At 36.2% G+C, this 24,580-nt stretch overlaps 1 protein-coding gene across 1 annotated transcript in view; it reads left to right on the top strand.

The window, feature by feature from the left end:
* The first annotated feature begins 263 nt into the window (after nt 1-263).
* The window catches only part of LOC131938397 (uncharacterized), a 72,247-nt gene continuing 47,930 nt past the window's right edge, over nt 264-24,580 (top strand). Inside the window, exon 1 of the mRNA XM_059296400.1 lies at nt 264-383. The gene's annotated coding sequence lies outside the window, so the exon portion shown is untranslated. The remainder of the gene's footprint in view (nt 384-24,580) is intronic.

Here is a 24,580-nt window from a genome sequence, read left to right on the forward strand (position 1 = left end):
TTTTGGTACGAGATTAGTCTGGCACTGCCTAGCACCGCCACCAGCTCCTCCAGCCCTGGTCGCCACGTCAGGCGGGCCTGGGATTCAAAAAACTCCGCGGTGACATGGATTACCTTGTGGTGTTGTGGTCATAGCACAGGTACTTGTGGTCGTTGGACAGGTGCTTGTGGCCGTAGTACAGGTGCTTTCGTAGTACAGGTGCTTGTGGTCGTTGGACAGGTGCTTGTGGCAGTAAGACAGGTGCTTGTGGTCTTAGGACAGGTGCTTGTGGTCGTTGGACAGGTGCTTGTGGTCGTTGGACAGGTGCTTGTGTATTCTGACGCAGGTTGTGATTTGCCCTGCTATAAGTAGATCTATTCAAGGGATACTTTAGTCCACACCAGGTAAGTTTACCACCAAGTTATATAAAGTATTTTAGATGATTAACTAAGTTAATTTCGTCAAAAGTTACATTTAAAAAAAAATTCTAAAGCAAAGCTGAAGTTTAGTTTTTAATGTGAAAAATTTAAATCCATACTTTCTTTGATTATTCAGACAGAAAAAATTTCAAATTTTAAAGTTGAAATACAAAGTATCCGAACTGGAAAGTATTTATTACGAACAATACAAAATAGTTAGTCTTTTGCGAAGGGATAAAAGTTAAAATTTAAACCGCAATCCAGGTGATTTCTGCGAATCGGAAAGGAAAGATTTTTTTGTGTAATTGTCGTAGTTAAGGATTGAAAGTTAAAATTAGTTTGTTACTTAGATCTAGTTGTTTCCTTTCCGATGCAAAACTATAGGGCCTGATAGTACACGGCTAATCCCAAAAATAGCAACTAATTTAATGAAGTGCTTTCTGCAACAATACAGCATTAATATTTTAGCAAGCCACACGTTTCGACTGTAGCGGATTTTCGTTTCCATGGACGCGGAAAGATAAAAAAAAAAGATAAAATCTGTTCTAGACAAATGTTGCATTTCTGTTAACAGAAAAAAATTGATGCAGCTAATTCATTTAACTTGTTTGTTTACTGTTGATGTTGTTTTTGTTTTTAAATTTTGTACTGGATTGGATTATAGATAAAAGCGAATTTTGTAACCAGGTCATTTATTTCTATCTCATCTCTATGTAGCTGCGACATATACAGTCCTTTTATGGACAATGTCTGTAGATGTTTGTATTTTGCCACACATAAGCCAGATTTAGTGTTGAGTCAGCCAAGTTGAGAACCGAGTTGAAGAATTTAAGATACTCTGAAGCGTCAGAAGAAATGCCAGAGGCAATGTCTGTAGTATTTGTAAACAACATTAAGATTAAGATCGGTTGCTTTTAGATTACTTAAGGCGATCTCCTAAACGAGGCTTTATAACAGGGCAGCTACGTATGCTAAAAAATAACAACAAAAAAACGTGTTTGTATAAATAAAGGATAATCTACTAAAAGTAATTAATTTTGATATATCTTATATTGATACATTTCTTGATGGAAGTTAGTTTGGTTAGGTTTGCTTGTCGTCCCTCCTGGGACATAGGCCGCTGACAAGAGCTTTCCAAACGTCTCTGTCCTGGGCTAGTCTCTCCAACTGTCCCCAGGTGTATCCAATCTTCTTGGTGTCTTCTTCCAGGTCACGTCAACAGGTCTTCCTTGGTCTGCCTCTCCTCCTCCTTCCTTCTTGTTGTAAGGGATGAAAATATTTATTGGATATTTTTTTTAATTTTACCCCGGCTAATCAGGGGTTTGTTTACTAGTTGTTTATAACGTGTGATTTTGATGTATGCTAGGGGATGCACGTAACCGACGTCAAGCATATAATTATAAACCTGACGGCGCGGGTTCGAATACCGGCTGTCTAATTAGATCTTTGGGATGACAGCGCTCACTAGATTGCTACGAAAAATAAAGACGACTGGGCGTATTTGTCGTCGGGAGATCTCTTCATATTCCCTGACCACAGAGATAGAATGTTCAAGCACAAGATAACTAAACTAAACGTCTAGATCTCGATTCCCAGGCTCGAGTCACTCAGCTCTTTTAAGTACCCTACTCGAGTAGGGAACGCTAAAAGCTGGTCATAACCCAGATATATCATCCGATGGAAGCGGTTAGGTTAAAAAAACGTTGGAGTTAATCCGATAAGTCTGTGAACGCAGTATACAATTTACATTAGAGAAAAGTTGTGCAGTTGTTGTTTGAAAAAAAAAGGTATTTCCTATGACCACGAGGAGGCTATGCTTAAACTTACCCCCCCCCCCCCCTCCGTAAATGAAGAGCTACTGTTGCTATCCTTAATCACACTTCAAGTCTTAAAAAAAACACAGTCGTGTCGTAGTGTTAGAGTGTCACACTATTTTCACCCTCTCGTCCCTGCGGGAAAAGCGGGAAACGCGCAAAGTGCGGCTATCGACTATATGGGGGGGGGGGGGGGCACGGTGCTGGTAATCTTGGTAGATTGTGTCGGTCCGTGGAGTGACAATGGTGTAAAACATGACACCGGTTCTCTCCCCTGGGTGGGATCGTGTTTGTGAGGGTGGGGGTGGGGGGTGTGTCCGGTGTTAGTGGTGTCTGATGTTAGTGACTATGGACGTTTGTTAAGACAATAGAGCGTTGAGCGGTTGCTTGTGATGAAGAATTGAGCTGATACTGGTCGATTCTTGTTTTCGGACAATGCTGGGACATTTGATGACAACTGGTGGTTGGGTTTTTCTTTAGTAGCCGGGGATAACGGCATTCTATGGTGTACCATGGTGTAATGGCATACCTTCTTTTGTTAGAGATACTATATGTAAGAGATACTGTATGTAAGAGAAACTGTTTGTAAGAGATATTGTAGGTAAAAGATACTGTTTGTAAGAGATATTGTAGGTAAAATATACTGTTTGTAAGAAATATAGGTAAAAGATACTGTTTGTAAGAGATATTGTAGGTAAAAGATACTGTTTGTAAGAGATATTGTAGGTAAAAGATACTGTTTGTAAGAGATAATTTATGAAGGAGATAATGTACATAGTAAATACTGTAAAGAACAGAAGTTTCTTTTTTGTACCTAACAATCAATAAGTCAGATAAGAGAGAGTTCCCATGATCTTGAATCGAGTCAGGAACCCATTAGAGCTGGGTAGACTCAGGAATGCCTTGCAGACTAAATCCGAATAGGGATCCGATCTCAAGACATTTGAGTTAGCACTCGTGTGCGTTACCACCTGACAACACCGTCACAACTTTAGGGGGCAAGAGATACTGTATTGTGTATGAGATACTGTATTGTATAAGAGATACTGTATTGTGTAAGAGATACTGTATTGTGTAAGAGATACTGTATTGTGTATGAGATACTGTATTGTATAAGAGATACTGTATTGTGTAAGAGATACTGTATTGTGTAAGAGATACTGTATTGTGTAAGTGTAAGAGATACTGTATTGTGTAAGAGATACTGTATTGTGTAAGTGTAAGAGATACTGTATTGTGTAAGAGATACTGTATTGTGTAAGAGATACTGTATTGTGTAAGAGAAAGAGATACTATATTGTGTAAGAGATACTGTATTGTGTAAGAGATACTGTATTGTGTAAGAGATACTGTATTGTGTAAGAGATACTGTATTGTGTGAGAGATACTGTATTGTGTAAGAGAAAGAGATAGTGTATTGTGTAAGAGATACTGTATTGTGTGAGAGATACTGTATTGTGTAAGAGATACTGTATTGTGTAAGAGATACTGTATTGTGTAAGAGATACTGTATTGTGTAAGAGATACTGTATTGTGTAAGAGATATTGTGTTGTGTAAGAGTAAGAGATACTGTATTGTGTAAGATATACTGTATTGCGTAAGAAATATTGTATTGTGTAAGAGATACTGTATTGTGCAAGAGTAAGAGATACTGTATTATGTAAGAGATTCTGTATGGTGTAAAATATACATTTTGATGTAAGGTGTATCATCTGATATAAAACATTTTGAAAAATTTACTCTTACAACTTTCTGTTCTCTATTTCTCTCTCTCTCTCTCTCTCTCTCTCTCTCTCTCTCTCCCATCTCCCATCTCTCTCTCCAAACCTTAACTACTCCCTCACTAGACCTATATCTGAACATCCACGAAGCGCTGCTGCTACCTCTGTTAGAGGCCATGTTATTTTTCTCTGTCCTAAATCATTAAAGCCGCCTAATTGTCACGTGATTCCCGTTCTACGGTACGCGAGACACCGAGCGGCTCTCGAGCCCCATCTGTCGGCAATCAGGTCATTAATTATGGACGAGTCTTATGTGGCTCATTGATTTAGATCAAGGTTTAGAGCAAACAGCTCGAACCCGAGGTTTGTATTGTGGAATACAACACGTTGACATCTAAAGTCGTCCGCGGTGAAGTTTCATCTATAATTAAAATTGTAATTAAAATAAAACGCCATTTACTAAAATTGCGATATTTGAGAATCAAAAAACATTTCGCAATCTTGGTTTTATTTTTTTTTAAATAGCTTATAAAAAATTACAAAACTTTAATCAACTACGAACTGCTTTATTCACTTATTGTGTTTTTTGTTTTGAAGTCATTTAATTATAAATACACTAAAAAACTAAGCACAAGTAACGACCTAGGTATATATATATATATATATATATATATATATATATATATATATATATATATATATATATATATATATATATATATGTATATATATATATATATATATATATATATATATATATATATATATATATATATATATATATATATATGTGTGTGTGTGTGTGTGTGTGTGTGTGTGTATCTGTGTGTGTAAGCACTGACCGGGGGTGGGGGGTGAAATATGAAACACATTCACATACCCAGACTCTCAGTTCATACAATATCTATCGAACAATGAAGATGAACATAAAGATGAAAAGTAAATCCACTGAAAGAAATTGAAACCTTGCTCTCTTTTGACAACACTCATTTAAATCTTTGTTCCAAGAGTTTACCTAAGTCGTAATGTCTGTGAACTAGGTTGGTATTGTGACGATTCGTGTAACTCAATTTCATGAAGAAATAGTTGCCATACAATAGCTGTGACCCGTTTCGTTTTAAATGTTTTTTTTTATAATAACGGCTGAGAATATTTCTTTTCTCATTTTTATTGCATTTAAAGCTTGTTATGTAATTACACCATCGTGTTGATATTTTACTAACACCGTCATGTTGATTTATGTCTAACATCATCGTGTTGGTGTTTTACTGACATCATCGTGTTGATGTTTTACGGGGTCGTCCATAAATGACGTCACACTCGTAGGGGGGGGGTCCGTAATTTTGTGACGGTGTGTGATGAGAAAACGAATTTTAGACGTTATTTCGCGTTTTAGAAAACTGTTTTAATAAATTGTAATAACAATTGATTAAAATACTCTATTTTGACAGAGTTCAGACAAGATTTTGGAAAAATATAGATGTTTTAAAAAAAATTCAACTGCAATTTTGAGGTATGACGTCATTTTTTTTGGGGGGGGGGGGGGGTCTGGCTTTTTGTGACTACGTGTGACGGACGGGAGGGGGTAGGGAGGTAAAAATCGTCAAAAAAGCGTGAAGTCTTTTATGGATGACACCCTACTGACATCATCGTGTAATGTTCTACTAAGATCATCGTTTTGATTTATGTCTGACATAATCTTATTGATGTTGATATTTTACTAACATGACTATGTTATGCTGGAGACTCTCTCTCCTCCCTCCCCCCCCCCCCCCCCATCATGAGAGAGCGAGTATTTACATTCCTCGAACAACTCTCTAAAAATGGCACCGATGAGCCCTTAAATCTTTTGAAAGCTTGGGTATCGGGAAAACCCCGAATTAAGATCTCTTGTTACATCTCAGACTCAGGGGTGAGGCTAGGGGGACGGGGGGGGGGGGGGCGTTCAGTAACCAAATCAGATTTGTTACAGCGTTCATTCCCTTCATATCGAGAGGTCAAGGTCGTAATGAGAACTCGACAGTTTGCTACAGTAGAGTCAACGTGAGTCGATGCGTAGAGCTTCAGAGAATGGCGTAACGTTTTCGTTCACCATTAAAGTAGGATTAGTTGGCAATGTAGTAAATTTTACGTGAATAATCTAAAGTAGGATTAGTTGGCAATGTCGTAAATTTTACGTGAATAATCTAAAGTAGGATTAGTTGGCAATGTCGTAAATTTTACGTGAATAATCTAAAGTAGGATTAGTTGGCAATGTCGTAAATTTTACGTGAATAATTTAAAGTAAGATTGATTAGCAATCTCGTAAAAGTAAGGTTTATCATCTAAATAAGATTTGTCTGTTTTTTGTCCGTGTGTTATAACTTTAAAAATATACCCCAAGCCAATAAGAAACAATGTTTTTTTTTTAAATTTAACCAAAGTTTTTCTAACTTGCTAAAGGCAACTTTAATAGAATTTTAATAAATCCTTTAAATATTCTGTTGCCTAGGTTTGAAAAAAAAAACCTTAAAGGAGACCTTACAACAATCTGCAAATTCTGAAGTCTCGCGACTTTCTGTGGACGACATTCAACGTATCAAGGTCTAGAGAGGCTCTATCGCTAAACTCCATTTTAAGTTAATGACAAAATGTAGCCATTTTAAAAGAAAAGTTTTGTTTGTTTGCAACAATTTTTAAGAGACATGTTGGTTAGATGGCACTTACAAACAGGATAATTCCTGATTAGGTTGACATCCTTTATATATATATATATATATATATATATATATATATATATATATATATATATATATATATATATATATATATATATATATATATATATATATATATATATATATATATATATATATATATATATATATATAAGTATATATATATATAACTTGCAAAGTAAAACAACCAGGGTAATCCATGACAGCCGGTCACGTGAGCCTGTGGGAGTGTGTGTGTGTGGGGGGGTGGGGGGTGGGGGTGGTGGATGTAATCACGTGATCACACCACATCAAGGGGTCTATGTGTGGACAATACTCATGTTATCACACAATGTGTGGGCGATACTCATGTCATCACACTATGTGTGGACGATACTCATGTTATTTACACTATGTGTGGGCGATACTCACGTGATCACACTATGTGCGGGCGATACTCATATTATCACACTATGTGTGGGCGATACTCATATTATCACACTATGTGTGGGCGATACTCATATTATCACACTATGTGTGGGCGATACTCATATTATCACACTATGTGTGGGCGATACTCATATTATCACACTATGTGTGGGCGATACTCATATTATCACACTATGTGTGGGCGATACTCATATTATCACACTATGTGTGGGCGATACTCATATTATCACACTATGTGTGGGCGATACTCATATTATCACACTATGTGTCGGCGATACTCACGTTATCACACTATGTGTGGGCGATACTCGTCATCACACTGTGTGTGGGCGATACTCACGTTATCACACTATGTGTGGGCGATACTCATGTTATCACACCGATACAACAAGTCTATGCCACGATGTTTACAAAAATTCACTAGACCCAGGTTAGACATCGGTTCATCGAGTGAGTCGGGTGTTTATTTTGGTCGTGTCAGGTTCAGTTCAGTGCTTGGTTGATACAGTTTGTCTTTTGTTTACTTTGGTCGTATTTAATGCAGACTAGTGGTGGTTCATACATAACGTGTTGTTAGATTGCTTGGTTGATACAGTTCGTCTTTTGTTTACTCTGGTCGTATTTAATACAGGCTAGTGGCGGTTCAAAATAATCTTGTTAGATTCAGTCTAGTTGCTGGCTTCATCGTTTTGCTCTGCAACGGTTTTGTTTGGTTTGATATAAATAAAATAAAACAAACGCTCATCATACAGTTAAAATACATTTAAAATTTAATTTTTTTACTTTATAACTTAGCACATCTTAGATTCTACTTTTAATATTTAACAATAAAGTTCCCTAGAACAGTATTTAATTGTTAAGCATCGCTTATTGAATTAGTTCGCCTATATTGGAAGTAACTTCTAAGAGAACTATTACGTTTTTTGGACGTCTAAATCGAAAAGAGGTGGGGGGGGGGGTAGGGAGTCTAAAATTCCACTTTTTTTGGAAGTCACAAATAAAAATAAGGCCTATTCCTCCCCCCTCACACACACACACACACACACACTAAACACATTGCACAAGAAAGATAGACCAGCCCTACCCCTGTCGTGATTTATGCACCACCCCACAGCTTGCTATTGTTTAAACTGAATACATTTGCTGAGAAAAACACCGATTGAGAGATTTAAAAAATTCTACAATAAAAAATCTGGCGCCACAGACATATTTCTGTCGTTTTACCAAAAGTAATCACAATATGGCTGGGTGCATGCGCAGAATGTTATTTAGTAAAAGTTAAGAGGTAATAATTTAGCTAGGCCCTCCTCTCCCCCATACACACTCATCATCTTTACCGTATGGCTTGCCTGTGAAATTTTAATTACTTAAATTTTTGTGCTAATTATTTAGAAAACAACGTCATTCAGACGAAAAAATAATAATGTGATCATTAGAAAAAAAAATCCTGGCTATCGGATATTTTTTTTTTAAAAATAACAAATTTTTCGTTAAGTTCGTGATTTTATAAAACCGGAACTAGATCAATACAACACACTGTCTGTGTATTTTCACAGGCAACACAACTATGACACTCCATCACAAAATTCAACTCCTAAACTACCACACGCAACCCCAAGCGCAAAACTACCATGCCCATAAACCATCACTTCCAAAAGATACGTTGCTGCACAAAATATCACTCCCTAAAACTACCCTCCCCTATATACTATCACTCCCTAAAGCTATTTTGCCCCAAAAATAAAAATAAAATTCCTTGTCACATATACTTTCAATCCCTTAAAAATCCTGCCACATAAACTATCACTCCGTAAACGTACCTTGTCCCATAAACTATCACTCCCTAAAACTACCCTTCCCTATAAACTATCACACCTAAAAGTACCATTTCACATAAACTATCACTCCCTAAAACTGCCCTGCCCCATAAACTATCACTCCCTAAAACTGCCCTGTCCCATAAACTATCACTCCCTAAAACTGCCCTGTCCCATAAACTATCACTCCCTAAAACTGCCCTGTCCCATAAACTATCACTCCCTAAAACTGCCCTGTCCCATAAACTATCACTCCCTAAAACTGCCCTGTCCCATAAACTATCTCTCCCTAAAACTGCCCTGTCCCATAAACTATCACTCCCTAAAACTGCCCTGTCCCATAAACTATCACTCCCTAAAACTGCCCTGTCCCATAAACTATCACTCCCTAAAACTGCCCTGTCCCATAAACTATCACTCTCTTAAACTACCCTTCCCTATAAAATATCACACCCTAAAAGTACCATTTCACATAAACTATCACTCCCTAAAACTGTCCTGTGCCATAAACTATCACTCTCTTAAACTACCCTGTCACATAGACCCCCCCCCCCCCCACCCTGACACAATAAAATGGCTGTCACCGAGGCCCCCGCGATGGTCAGTACTGTTTTGATGTCTATTGTTACGGCTACCGTGGCCAATCAATACAAAGCCATTATTGCTACCGTGACTTAATTGCGCGGAAATTGGCGATTTGGTTCCGGCTCGGAGTGCTGTCCCCTGTATTTGCTTTTCATGGCCGCCAAGGGGAGGAGATGGAAGATGTAAAAACGTTGCCTGGAATAATTCCTTGGATCGCATTTCTAATGTTTATCTCCGCTTAGAAAAAAAAATTGTTTGGATGCGTTGGAGGGGTTTTGGGCGGTGGTGATGTCTTTCTTACAAGGCGAGGCGTTGTGTGTGTGTGTGTGAGTGTTTGTGTGTGTGTGAGAGTGAGTGTGTGTGTGGGCGGGGGGGTTGTGTATGTATGGCCAGTCAAGCCTGGGGGTTGTGTCTTCATGTCGTGTCTGATGTCTCGTGGGGGTGGGGGTAGACATGGAATGTCTAGACAAAAGATTACCTCACACTAGTTGTTTGTGTGGGTCAGACGTCAGTATGAGCAGTGTTTCTTCCAGACTTTTTTCTCCGGGAGGGGGGGGGGCACTTAAAATTTTCGGGGGTTGGGGGGCGGACACTGTATATTTTCTATGTAAATTCCATTTCGTTTGGGGGCGGTAGACTTTCTTCGGGGTGGGGGTGGGGGGTGGGTAAGGAACCCCACCGAAGAGATGCCTGGCAGAAACTCTGAGTGTGAGTGTGTGTGTATATGTAAGTGTGTGTGTATGTAAGTGTGTGTAAGTGTGCATTAACTTACCGAATTAATTATTTGATTTAACACAGGTTGGTGTATATCAGATAAAAATTTCGTTTCAATACTTCTCGTTTTTAATGAGATTGTGTATTGGCTATTGTTACGTATGTAATGCTCTTGGAAAGGCTTCAACAAATATTTTCCGATCACACTGGGGTAGATGTTAAAATAAATAACTATCTGTTTCAAAGATTGTTTTAGATTTGTGGGCGGCTGATTTGGTTTTGCCAAATCATCAGATGATTGTAAGGCGTTTTTGGTGTCATAAAACACATTACTGACAAAACATGGTCTGTTGCGAAACATTTACTGACTAAACGTTGTCTTTAATGTCGAAATACTGACAAATTGTGGTCTTTGTCGACACATTACTGACAAAACTTGGTGACAAATTACTGACAAAACTTGGTGACAAATTACTGACAAAACGTGGTGACAAATTACTGACAAAACTTGGTGACAAATTACTGACAAAACTTTGTGACACATTACTGACAAAACTTTGTGACAAATTACTGACAAAACATGCTATTTGATGCCACATTACTAACAAAACACTGCCGTTGATGATCACCAAACTCCAACTGCTGCTACAACTGTTGACCACTGTTACCTAAAGTCTATTTTTACACAAGACTGGCTGCTCGTGATTCTGTAAGATGGTTTCCTCACTAACTACCACAGCCTCAACTTGTACGAAACTAAACTCTTTTTATGCAGACTCAGATAAGATTGTAGTGAATATTTTGTGCGAAACTAAACTTTGTATTCAGCGAAGCACGGAGCACGATTTACCATTGTTAAATTTTAATCCCTTGTCTGAAAACAAATAGCAGAAAATCAATATTACATTTTGTTTGCCTAAAATCGACATCAGATTTTGTTTGTATTTAAACGGTGTTACATTAAGTTTGTATAGATATAGCAATAAAGGACGGCATGGTGCTAACATGAAAATCTTGAGTTCAAATCAGCAGAACGTCCCTGAGTCTACCAGCTAACACACGTTAGGGAAAGGCGGCTTGGCATAGTGCTGACCACAAAATTTCTTCATAGGCCGAGGTCACAGACACAGGTGAATTCTACTTCATAAACCGTTAGGCTCGTAACGAGAAATATAGCAATAATTAGTTTGTGTAGAATCAGTATTACAATTTATCGACCAAGCATTTGTAGTGCATGCCAATGTTCTTGATAGATCAGACATTTTTGGTCCTGGTTGTCTATCATTGAAAGGTTTCCAAGTCCTCGGTCTTTTCGTACCGACAAACTGTGACTTAAGCCACAAACTACATGAATAAAATTATCTTGTTTACACAGTCTTGTTGTCAAATTGTGCCTAGCCACTCCATCCTTCAATCCAACATCTCCTAACCTAGCCACTCCATCCTTCAATCCAACATCTCCTAACCTATCCACTCCATCCTTCAATCCGGCGTCAACACCTCCTAGCCTAGCAACTCCAATATCAGCGTCAACATCTCCTAGCAACTCCAATATCAGCGTCACAATCTTTTAGCCACTCCAATATCAGCGTCAGCATCTCGTAGCCACTCCAATATTAGCGTCAGCATCTCGTAGCCACTCCAATATCAGCGTCAACATCTCCTAGCAACTCCAATATCAGCGTCACAATCTTTTAGCCACTCCAATATCAGCGTCAGCATCTCGTAGCCACTCCAATATTAGCGTCAGCATCTCGTAGCCACTCCAATATTAGCGTCAACATCTCCAAGCCTAACCACTCCATCCCTTACTCCAATATCCGCGACAACATCTCCTAGCCACTGCATCCTTCACTCCAATATCATCGACAACATCTCCTAGCCTAGCGACATCAACATTACCGTCAACATCTCCTAGCCACTCCATCCCTCACTCCAATATCAGCGACAACATCTCCTAGCCTAGCGACATCAACATTACCGTCAACATCTAATCGTCCCTAATGCTATCTGCAAGCGGCGCCAATTTGTACGCCGCCGGCACCTTTCCCCCTCCCTAATCCCTCTAGAATACAAACCTGTTTCACTTGAGTGTAAATCGAAAAAGAATTACGTGGCTCCGTAGGGACTCGATCCTGCGTCCCCAGGGAGCCTTAAAACCTTTATGTTATCAGCATTGGATGTCGCCTGGTGAGCAAATCATTAGCGAATGTTTGCTGAACAAAAACTTGAGGTTTTTTTCTCCAGTTTGCCGGGGATCTCGGCAAATATGTATGCGTGCATTGGAAGTGGGCGTAATGTAATATTCAGCTCAAAGCTGTTTCGTCAGTTTAATGATAGTCCAGTGTTACAGCTGCATCTAGGGTTTGCGTGTCACTGGTAATTTTGATGTTGGAGTTGATGAATTGGGCGCTGATCAAGTTATTTTATTTGAGGGATTGTAGAAGTGCGAGGTGGGATAGATGGTCTTTGCTATCGTTGTCTTTGATCTACCGATGTGTGCTCTAACGATATTCGGTTTTACTATCTGTTGTCGGATAATATTTGATTTGTTGGTGTGACAATCTTTGTTTTGCTGATCTGTTGCCTGACAATATCTTTTGTGGGCTGATATGTTGACTGACAATATCTTTTGTGGGCCGATGTTTGCTGTCCCGATGTTTGGTCTGCCGATCTTTGTACGCGAACAAAAAAAGTAAACTTATATAGTCAATTACAACCTTAATAAGTAGGCCTACATTGTACATTAACCATCTCAAAACGTGTTTTATACAAATACATTGTGCATGTTTACTACACAATAAATTTTTTATGGTTTTGAACTGAATGTAAAAGAAATCATCACTTCTAAATAAATCAGCTGTTGTTTGATACAACACGAGGAACATCCTCTCGTGTAAAAACTAAAACATCGGCAGTCAAGATGTTTATGATATATATCAAACGTACATCTATTCAGACTATCGCACGGGTAATAGAAACCGATCTATGTGGACGTTTCCGAATATTAGAAACGGATCAATCTTCATTATTTTTAACAAAAAAAAAAGATATCTCAGCTCTATACCAAGCACCAGATGGATCTACTTGCACTATTCCCAACACCAGAGATAGATCAATCATCTACCAGGTCAAAACATCAGAAATTGATCTATCAGCACTGTAACAAATATTATAATTCGATATACCTGCGAAATTAGAAACATCAAAGTTTAATCTACCTGCACTATTCTAAACATCAGAAATTGATTTATCAGAAATGATTTCCAAACATAAAAAGTTGATCTACCAACACTGCGGCAAACATCAATATTTCCAACCATATCAGGTTACACAAAACTTGATGGTTTTGACACGCATCAACATGGTTTCTTTCGCTTTGGTTAAAGTTCAACGAACTCAGCCGGAAGTCTAGTAGAAAAAAAAAGCTGAAATGGGCAGACGACAACATCACAGGCTGCAGGTGTCAAACTGTCTCGTGAGAAATCGTCTGCTAGTAACGAGAGTTTATAACGTTTGTGACGTCACGTGTCATCGTGTGCTGAATAGAATGTCACCTCCCGTGGGTGAGGGGCTAAGAAAATGTTATCAACATCTCCCCTGCCGCTGGCGTTTGGGTGATAAAATCAAGTTGACTGGAGCCTGGATGATAAAATCAAGTTGACTGGAGCCTGTAAGATAAAATCAAGTTCACTAGAACCTGAGTGATAAAATCAAGTTGACTGGAGCCCGGGTGATAAAATCAAGTTGACTGCAGCCTGAGTGATAAAATCAAGTTGACTGCAGCCTGAGTGATAAAATCAAGTTGACTGGAGCCTGGGTAATAAAATCAAGTTGACTGGAGCCTGGGTGATAAAATCAAGTTGACTGGAGCCTGATTGATAAAATCAAGTTGACTGGAGCCTGGGTGATAAAATCAAGTTGACTGGAGCCTGGGTGATAAAATCAAGTTGACTGGAGCCTGGGTGATAAAATCAAGTTGACTGGAGCCTGATTGATAAAATCAAGTTGACTGGAGCCTGATTGATAAAATCAAGTTGACTGGAGCCTGATTGATAAAATCAAGTTGACTGGAGCCTGGGTGATAAAATCAAGTTGACTGGAACCTGGGTGATAAAATCAAGTTGACTGGAGCCTAGGTGATAAAATCAAGTTGACTGGAGCCTAGGTGATAAAATCAAGTTGACTGGAGCCTGGGTGATAAAATCAAGTTGACTGGAACCTGGGTGATAAAATCAAGTTGACTGGAGCCTGTGTGATAAAATCAAGTTGACTGGAGCCTAGGTGATAAAATCAAGTTGACTGGAGCCTAGGTGATAAAATTAAGTAAGATAAAAATCAAGTTGAGCGAAGTCTGTGTGATAAAATCAAGCTGACTGGAGTTAAAAAAAAATCAAGTTGACTTGGAGTTTGTGTGGTACAGCAAGCTGATTGGAATTTTTCTGATAAAATCAAGTTGGCTTGCTTCTTTGTAATTAAATCAAGTTGATTAGGAGTTTGTCTGATAAATCAAGTTGAATGGAGTTTTGTGATAAAATCAAGTTCACTAGGGTCTTTGTTTTAAAATCAAGTTGAAGTTTTATCGACATTTATATATAAAATCATAAAAGTGAATACAGAATTACCCCTTAGGTCCAAAAGGCCGCATTTGAAAGACAGCAAGACCCCCAACCCCCGGTTCCTACTATATGTTAAATTAAATTAATGAATATGATGTCACCTAAGCCGGATCCACCAACATAAACAATTATCTAAATAAAATGCCAGCACGCAAATCTCGCGTCTGCTGGAAAGATCGAGAACTCATGACAGCGTCATCAATCTTCCCGCCCCCTCAATCTTCCTACACAAATGGGGGGGGGGGGGGGTGTGCCTTAAATGCTAAACAACTTGTTTGGATTCCACTTGACTAAGTCAATGTTGTTTAATTTCCGTACGCTGAAAGATGGGTAGTGTTGCTTGTTTAGTAAAAGCACTGGTGGATCATCACATTTCGTGCATATATTGGCCCTGAATGCGTTTACAAAATAAAGCAAGACTTTATATTTTTTTTTATATTTCGGTACATTAAAAAGCTTATTACTATTTATAAAAAAATGTTTTTCTACAGTACGACTTGTAGAGGTTTAAACAAAATATCAAGTTTATTTTAAGTAATTTGAAAAACAGAAGTTTTGGACTTAATTTTTTACAAATTTATTGCTTACATAAAGGCAAGTAATAAGAGACATACGATTGTTTGTATGAATATCAATACCCTCAATAAAACTACCAAGCTGAAAATTCCAGAGCTCTCCCGGAAATCCAACTTTAAGTCCGTGGTTTTCAATTAACAAATACAATTTTCCCGAGAGATTACGCGCGCCGCGAAAAAAAAAGGACGAAATTGACTCGGATTACATTGGCGTGATATCGAGGGTGAAAGCGGCATAAGACCCAACGACTGGCCAGGTATTAGTTGGCGTTAAACCCCGATTTACCCCAACACAGAAAGCAGCTCTAGATTAGATCCCTAAATGACAACTTGGCAAATTCCACAAGCCGAGCCTCCCGGGCAGAGAATCGTTTTATGCGTTTTTCATTGGATGAATTATTTGCTTTTCATTGCGCGTGCAAGCATTCGCCGCGGAGAAGTTCCCACGTGGTGCAGGAACGGAAGTTGCGTCAAATGTCCTAAATTGTTTTTATTGTTGTGTTTTTTTTTTATACCGCCTAGATTTGATCTCCCGCGGTGTCGGCTAAACTCCAATTATTTTAGAAAGTTTCCAAAACTTGAAGGGGCTTGGGTGATGGAGTGGGGGAAAATAGGGTGGCGTGTCGCCCGCTACATCGCTTAGAGGCCAAGCGGCCCTGGACAAATGATGCATTCTGGGACACGAGATGGTTTTAAGATGGGAGCTTAACGTCTGCTGTGACCGGGGGGGGGGATGGGAGGATACATCTGGGGTGGAGGGCGGGGGTGTTGTTGGCAGGGTGGACAATATTGATTCCGGTGGGAGTCGTGACCTAGAGATGGGACGTTATCAATTTTGATGGAGCTGACTGTGACTGATGAACAAAAAGGTGGATTTGTCCAGACCCGGGGCGTAACAAGGGTTGCAACAGGCTGACACAGCTGGATGCTATATATATATATATATATATATATATATATATATATATATATATATATATATATATATATATATATATATATATATATATATATATATATATATATATATATATATATATATATATATATATATATATATATATATATATATATATATATATATATATATATATGTAAATATATATATGTATATAAATAAAGAAATATATATATATATATATATATATATATATATATATATATATATATATATATATATATATATATATATATATATATATATATTTATATATATATATGTATATATAATACAAAATTGTGTGTTATTATGCCGGCTACAAGTATGCACAATAGGCTTGAAAAGATTGTTCCTAATGGTTCCAAATTTGTGTTGCGAGAAAGCATATTTTCAACCAAAATTGAAAATTGTACATTTGTGTAATAAGTGCGAAACGACTTCAGATTTTATTAAGTATAGAAATAGTCAAAGAAATAATTACTAGTATTTTAATAATAACTTAGCAAACACTTTTATTTTTAATTTATTTAGTAGAGTCAGTGTGTTGTGGTGATAGAGGATGTTATATTATTTAATATAAATACAATATTACGCTATATTCCTTAAACTTTTGTGTATTTTATCATGGAAAACAATTGTTATGACTTTCATTGTTTTACTCTCCCTGGCTATTCCGATTGACTTCAATGAGAGGTTGAGTGCGGTGTTTTAAATATTTGAATTGGTATAATAATTCTAAAATTATTTTCACTGGCTTATATTCAATACAAAAAAATATGAAAAAGAGTTTAATCGATGGTTCCCAAACAGCTTTAAGTTTCTAAAATGTAATTTGATTGCTAGCCTTATTTTTTAAAAGTTTTTTTTTAAATTTAGTGTGATTATATAGACTTTTCAAGCCTTTTACGTCTTTATGTACTGGTTTTTGTGTTATTTAAAAATGTGAATGGTAGTTAAATTAAGCTGAAAACAAAAAGTCACCTCTTGATGTTTTCTTTGGTTTGTGTGTTTGTGCTATACTGGCATGGTTTGGTCAAGACTTCCCCGTTTATTTCCCTTTTTCAAATTATACAACAAATAAATGAATTACAAAATTTAGTAAAGTATAGGCCACAGTATAAAAACATCACTGAAACCACCCGTTTTTTTAAAAACCACTAATAATAAACCGGTGAGAGAAAGGTGAAAATAATGCACTGTGTAGATGAAATATTTTGTTAAATGGTTTTTGCTCATTTAGAAATCTATTTCTGGACCTGATATTTTGCGAGATCAATAGTTTAAAGATAAATTCGAGGGTAGCACCAATATAGCGGTCGTCAACATAAAAAAGACCACGGACCATCAAACTTCGATTAGCCAAATATTACTGTCAGAAAGTAAAATCGCCCTGACTTCAAATTTCATTTTTTTTTTATTTTTACATTAAATTTTTTGAAATTACTGGATCTGGGCTAGATTTCGAGAAAAGAGGTCAATAATGGTATAGAATAAAGATTTAAAATGATCCATTGTCATAAAAAAACTGTTTTCCTATGTGGTTATTTGTATTCAACTTTTAAACAAAATTAACTTAGTTGATGACCAAAAGTACAATAAAAGCTATGAATGATTAAACTTGAGTAAAATACACATCAGCAAACAAGATACACATAAAATTTAACACGAAACACTTAAGGCCGTAAATGCAACACCAAACAGCATACACCCGACACCATAACCGTAGTTTTAAAAATGAAATCACATGTTAAATGGTGACACCAAACACCTCCACCATTCACCAACTCACGAGTCTACAAACAGCGGTAATGTCCTCTTGTTTACACGCTCACTGTTTCTATTTGGCTTTAGGGGAACGTGTGTGTCTGTGTGTAGGGGAGGGGGGGGGGATGGGAGAATGAGTGGGGGTGAGTGGGTATAAGGAATAATGCTACGCGATATTTTACTTTCCAGTCGGATTCGATCTGGAAGGTATGTATTCAATGTTTACTTTCCAACAAGTTCAAACACTTGTACAAACTGATATCGTAATTACAGGCACAGAAAATATTATGTACATCTCTCCCTGTCATTTCTTGTCTCAAGCAGAGAAAATACTTGATATCATTTTCTTCCAAGCTATTTTTGTACCAACACAATAGAACTCCGTTTACTTCTACCTAAAAGATCAAACTATTGTACAATATTTTCAATGTGTACCTGTACCCAAAAGATCAAACTATTGTACAATATTCACCACGTTAACCTGTCCTTAAAAAATCAAACTATTGTACAATATTCCAACGTTTACTTGTACCTAAAAGATCAAACTATTGTACAATATTCCAACGTTTACTTGTACCTAAAAGATCAAACTATCGCAGGGGCGGAACTACAGTGCCGCCAGACCCCGCAATGCGGGGGGGGGGGCCCACGCCGTTTAGGGGCCCAGAGCCGACCATAATAACACATTTTATAGTTAAAAAAAAATTAAATTTTCTTTCATTTTTGACTTGATGGTTGTTTTCTAAAAAAATACCGTATCTGCGGTTGGATTATCTATATTCTATAGACACCACCCCACGCTCTTTTTCCATTTGTTTTTAAACAACTGTGAAAGCCGAGTCTTTCTCCTACAATTAAACTTATCAAAGATAAGCAAATGTTCAAACCACTTCCATGACTTATTTCCCTTTTTTTTAAAAAATAGTCAAATAAGGGTGATCATAAGCTCCTTTTAATAGATTTGTACTAAACAAATTAAAAAGCAATTACTTCTCTTAATTATTATTTATTTATAAGTAATTACTAAAGAATAATATTGTATAAAAAGGACATGTATTGAAATGTATTAAATCAATAATATTTAAAACATAAATAATATAACTACAAAAAAAAACAACATACAAATAAACATAACACGAGACACCATTACTTATACAAAGCTTTCATGTTTTATATTATTTTGACCGACAAGGTGCTGAGGGCACTTCTATCAAAATTAATGAAAACTGATTTTCACAACTTACACACATGACATGATGTTGATACATCCTTAAATTGATGTAATTCAAATCCCGTACAGGCCAGCAACGAGCATCCCATGCTCGCATTTTGTGATTGTATTATATATATATATATATATATATATATATATATATATATATATATATATATATATATATATATATATATATATATATATATATATATATATATATATATATATATATATATATATATATATGGGGGGGGCCTAAAATTTTTTTTTGCGGGGTGGCCCTTTTTTTCTAGTTCCGCCACTGAACTATCGTACAATATTCCAACGTTTACTTGTACCCAAAAGATCAAACTATTGTCCAATATACCCCACGTTAACCGGCACCCAAAAGATCAAACTATTGTATAATTTTCCTCATATTTTTACCGAGACTATCGCATAATTACCGACGTAAGGAGGAGACAAACGCTGATTAAAACCGATGAGTTGTCAGCCGTTGTGTATCATGTCTGATTCTGTTATCTCCCATACTAAGCCGCAGGTCCTTTCGGGAATTCGAATTGTATCTGCTGTTAAAAATTGAGTTTTTTTTTCACCTTCTCATATACAGAGTATAAAGAAAGTCTTGTAATCGTGCAAAAATCTAAAACCGAGATTTTCCTAATTCTTGACGTTTTACACCTTCCTAAGTCGGAAAACTTATTTGCTATTTTGTCTGTATGTCTGTGTGTCTGTCTCTGTGTGTGTCTGTCTCTCCGTGCACACGATAATTTGAGTACTATTACAACTAGGTTGACGAATCACATATATAAGAAATATCAAATTTTTAATTCTGTATAACTTTCAGTGATTTCGAGTAAACGGAAGTGGAGCGTATTCTACTTTCGCTTTTTCAAAAGCCTATAAATAAAAAACTGTTTCAGTTGGATAGACGAAATTTCACTTATATGTAGAAGATCTAATTATTTGTTTTTGAAATAAAATTCCAATAAGTTGCTTATGGAATAATTTCCGGTGACCGTAAGTACTTCTTTACTCTATTTACGATTTCTCAAAATAACGAATATAAATTTATTTTTAACTTGATTGCTCTGTCTTTCGTCGGAATCTTTGCTAGCATAATTTATAACACTTCTACCTGACCAAGTTATTTTAAACTTTCCAAGACTCAAAGACAATGTGTTGTGACATAAAATTTTAAATAATTTGATGTTTAATTACCTCTTGAATATTATTCAAGGTTTTCTTTATAAAGTACTAATGTTTCGCACTATTATACACATAATGTTTGCTGTTCATTTTGTGCGCTATTCTTTTTTCTTCGAGATTCTATTCTATTTAAAAAAATATTTTAAATTGATTTTTAAAAAATGTTTATATCCGGACTGCACCCGCATTAGTGTTATCTAAGAATATTCGAGAAAGTTTAAGGGGAGATCACTCCCGCTTTATTTTAAAAGGTAACCAAACCAGACTTTTCTAGATATTAAGCATTCAATATATTCTAACATAATATTTGGACACAAACGACAGAGAATAGAATTTAATTTTTTTTCTGAAAATAAGAAACACATTCAAACCAAAAAAAAACATCTTCCTATTAAAACACCTGGATAGAATAAGGATAGAACCACAATATCATCCATTAGCACAATACTACATATGGTTAAACATAAAGAGCATTTTAAAATTAAACATCATAACACCACACTATGGGGGAAATGACATAGGCAGCTTTTATAAAGAAACGCTAGCAACATTCCAAGGAAACAAAAGCATTATTGGGGAAGACACAAAAAAAAAATATACGACATCCTAATCAAACAACAAGCGACACCCTTATACACGAGAATAAGTTGGGCCAGGGAACACAATATAATATACATTAAAGATACATTTAGAAACCTACATAATAAACGCATTACACCAAAAGAAAGGGAAGTAGCATACAGACTGATTTTTAATACAACTCCAGTTTCACGAAATATAAAGTCAAATCAAAATGTTAAAATAACATGTCAAACGTGTAAACAAAATATACAAGAAACTGAGAAACACATTTATTTAGATTTTATATTAGTACAGAAAGCAAAGCAAACACTTGCGAAAATATTAAACACCAGCAATCAAACAGCCACAACAAATAAAGCAATCACACTTAATTTAATTAACACAACTAGACAAAGAAAAGAAGACGAAAACATACTAGTAGCAACGGCTATTTATAGATCGACTATATGGCAAATTAGGAATAAAGTCAGATATTTTTTCACAAAATACACGGACATTGAGTTAAAAGAAATATTTCAAGCAAAGCTAAGACATAGACTGGGAACTCTCACTTAACTGAGAAAAAAAGAAATATACAGGAAAGAAAGAAATAAAGTATTAATTTTTATTTAGACAGTCTCAAGCCAAACATCACTCGATCAGCCCCCAAGTAAATTAACATTAGAACAGTCTTCTGTTTTCCGGGTGTAAAAATGCACAACCTGAATGGTAGAAAGAGATACACACCTCAACCCCCCCCCCCCCCCCCCCCAACACACACACTCCCCCCCCCCCCCACTCAACCGGACTGGCGGATATCTCAAGATAGCGTGCCCTCATTGCCAAGGGTCAATTTTATGTCATGGAAAGTTTTGGAATGATAGATCAGTATGTGTATTACAGAGACACTTCTCCCACGGTCGTTTCTATTTCTGTCCATGGGTGGCTACAATGTGAACTTTTGACTCCGGAGCACACTAAACTAAGCAGTCAAGAGAAACCTAGTTTGCACACCTTATTTTAATCTAGTTCTTATGCCATTTTATTTTCTCCATTTGATTATTATATATGCAATTGATGTTCATTGTTCATGTCTTTGATGCTGTGTAAAATCTATCAAATATATTATTATTACTGATTTAAATGTTTAAAACAATTGAATTAATAAAAAAAAAAAGAAACTGTTTGAGGACTGTACAGATATAGATGTTTGAAAGGGAAGAATGTTTGCTTTGATGTGTCTCATTTTATTAACATAACTTTTCCGATTGCTTAAAATTTGTATAATTTTAATTCTCGGTAATCCCAATTTTTTTCAGCTCTACTTAAAAACCCAAATTCCACCCCCCGTAAACCATTTTAAATGAATGAAAGCAGGTTACAAGTAAGAAAGAAATATTACTATTGTAAATCTGTATCAGTCCTCACAAGCCGATGATGAAAACTGTAATACTAAAGCGAACACACAACTGACGCTATAAATTACGTGTCTGAGGCGAAAAAAAAAAAGAAAAAAAAAAAAAGAAAACACAAACAAGCACTAATATATTCAATTCAGAAAAAAAAAATTCAGCGTTTTCTGCCGGCGAAGGCGCCTGTAGTCTACTTTAAAGGGAAGTCATTCACTGTAATTTATAACCTATAGCCCTCAGTTGGGCAATACGTAACGTTTTTCTTCTTTTTATAACAAAAAGTATTTTTTACTTAATAATTAACATATAAAAACCTTTATTAATTATATTATTACTTAACATATCAAAACGTATATTAATTGACATGTTATCTAATATATAAAAGCTATATTAATTTTCTTGTTAGCTAGTATATAAAAACCTAAATTTAACGATTATCTAATCGATTTATGACTTCTAGAGTACTATATTCCAGGGGTCGGCAACCTGCGGCTCGCGAGCCGCATGCGGCTCTTTTGACCTCCAGATGCGGCTCTCCAGCTCCTTGCACAAATATTAGTAGTTATATAATTTCATTTTTACTGGACAGTGGGGTACGAGTTTACCCTGCTTTCAGTGGGGTGGAAGATAAGCCTGGTGAGAACCAAAGGATAGAAGCAAACGATGCAAGTTATTCAAACCGATATCCAAGCCAGTTAGTCGGCGTTTGCCGTATTGAGACCTGACTGGCTAATGGGAGACCCTAATCCTAATCAAATACGGAATATTGAACTAAAAATGTTGTGGCTCTTTAAAAACTGGGAAAGTTTTAAATTGTAGCTTCTGGCTCTAGCGTATCAAAAGGTTGCCGACCCCTGGTCTACACCAAATACACGTCAGTAGATATAACTTACACCGTGAACCAAAACAAAACAAGTATACGTATTCACCCACGTAGGTACTTATTTACAAAGAAATCAATCACTAATACGTTGAAACATAAAGACACCATGCCCACCTGTTCGAAAAGAAATAAATCACTAACAAGTTGAACCATAAAGTCACCATGACCACCTGGTCAAAAAATTAGAAAATTCACCAAATAACATATCACAAAACTAAAACAAAACAGTCCACATATTTTTAGAATGTTAGTAAGAAAAGTATGATAAACGATATAAAACATATGCACTAATGTTTAACATATTTACCAAAGTAAACATAACTAGGAAATAAGAAATAGTATAAATATTGCTATAATAACATTTTGTTTATAATTTTTATTTAATTTAATCTTATTGATTCATCTTTTTTTTTTTGAACGAATATGTTTCATAAAACGGTTTAAAATATTGTGTATCCATATTTATTTATGTATATCTTAGTCACTTCCCATTTTAAGTTACAATTTGACCAAGGGAAATAATTTACAATGCAGTAAATACAAGTAAAAAATATTTAATAAAACAGAATATTTACACAAGGCCTTAACATTTCAAGCACAATTTTAGAAAAGTGTTTTTTCCCTTACAATCATATCGTTGAAAATGTATTTAGTATATCGAAAACTATTATAATGCGATTCTAGTGTAAGTAGAAACCAATAGCTTTAATATGTAATTATTTAAAGACTTTTGAAAATTTCCGACTAACGTTACTGCGATGCTCCAATGATCAACTTTTCGTAATTATTTAAGCAAAACATAGTAATAAAAAAAAAAAAAAAAAAAAAAAAAACATGGTTTACTTAAATATTTAAAAGCATGTAGGCCTGGGGTCGGCAACCTACGGCTCGCGAGCCGCATGCGGCTCCTTTGATATCAAGATGCGGCTCTCCAGCTCCTTGAACAAATACTAATAATCTTAACAAAAAAATAAAATATTTGAAATAAAAATAATGTTATTGGCTCTTTAAAACCAGGGAAATTTTGAAAATTTTAACTTTTGGCTCTTCCGCTTCAAAAGGTTGCCGACCCCTGCATATTCACATTAACAATTATTAATGCGCAGGAAGTGGAATAATCCACCCACAAAGGGGTCGGCAACATTATGAGACTCAAGAGCCCAAGTGACTGTTAGCCGTCCGTATACTTTCTAGTGCACATATTC

The sequence above is a fragment of the Physella acuta genome, unplaced genomic scaffold (assembly GCF_028476545.2).
Source record: "Physella acuta isolate Inbredline_101_S28 unplaced genomic scaffold, ASM2847654v3 ptg000243l, whole genome shotgun sequence".
In the NCBI taxonomy this organism is placed as follows: domain Eukaryota; kingdom Metazoa; phylum Mollusca; class Gastropoda; family Physidae; genus Physella; species Physella acuta.